We start from the raw sequence: 1,056 nt of genomic DNA, 5'->3' as shown, positions 1-1,056 counted from the left end.
GAGATATGCTGCTCTATACACGCTAAAAGTAGTGATTATGTACATGGAGTCTGGTGGAGATATGCTGCTCTATACACAGTTTTTTTCCCGCTTCTTTTTTGAAGTATGACATTTTTTCGGATGTTTCTTTTGAGCATTTCTTTCCATTTTTTCCGTCTTCTTGTCCTTTCCGCCAATTTTTTTGATGTTTCTGTCGCTTGTTTTAATATGTAATGTTTTTTTCTGGGTTCTTTCAACGCTTTTGGTATTTTGCAAATATGTTTTTATTGTTTTTACTTTTTTTGATGTTTTGTTGAAGTTTGCCATTTTTTTTAATGTTTTTAAGTTTTTTTGATGTTTTGTTAATTTATTTTTCCCTTCTTGTTGTTGACAATTTTTTTTTTAATTTTTGTGTCTTCCTCCAAAAATTTTCCCTAAGTTTGACTTGTTTCTTCAGTGTTTAAATCTTTAAGTATTTTTTTTATAAATCCCTCTTTAACGTTTTTTCACGCTTACACATTTTTTCAAGTTTTTTCCATTTTTTTTTCAAATTTTTGAGGATTTTAGTTTGACTTTAGTTTGAAGTTAAATTTTTTTCCATCTTCATGTTGAATTTTCGTTGCTTTTTAAAAGTGGCTTTTTGTTGAAGTTTTTGTGTCTTCCTCTTTTTAACGTTTTTTAAAATGTTTTTTGACGTTTTGTTGAAGTCTGACATTTTTTTGGATGTTTTTGTTGAGCATTTTGTTCCATTTTTTTTTGTCTTCTTGTTGTTTTCTACAATATTTAAGATGTTCCTCTTGCTTGATATCCTACTCATCCCCCCTTCCCCCTCCCCGATCCATTTAAACACAACCCTGTCCACGGATACGTGATTATATATAAATGTATATCTCAGAATCCATTTAAACTTCTCTTCTTCTTCTTCTTTAAAAATGATCTTTTGCAAATGCAGTTTGGTCGACACTTTAAAAGAGTTTATTTTCTGACATTTAATCCTCCCGCGGCTGACAGAAAACATTTATTTTGAAGTGCAGCCGGCGGGATGAGGAGGTGGATGTGGGATGGGGGGGGGGGGGG

The 1,056-nt window shown here is 32.1% G+C and overlaps 1 pseudogene; it reads right to left on the bottom strand.

Moving 5' to 3' along the window:
• Window positions 1-1,056, bottom strand: part of LOC117941279 — a 19,658-nt pseudogene that overhangs the window by 455 nt on the left and 18,147 nt on the right.

Source organism: Etheostoma cragini, unplaced genomic scaffold, assembly GCF_013103735.1.
Source record: "Etheostoma cragini isolate CJK2018 unplaced genomic scaffold, CSU_Ecrag_1.0 ScbMSFa_4667, whole genome shotgun sequence".
Lineage (NCBI taxonomy): Eukaryota > Metazoa > Chordata > Actinopteri > Perciformes > Percidae > Etheostoma > Etheostoma cragini.
The sequence above is the reverse complement of the archived record's forward strand: the minus strand, read 5'-3'. Positions and strand labels throughout refer to the sequence as shown.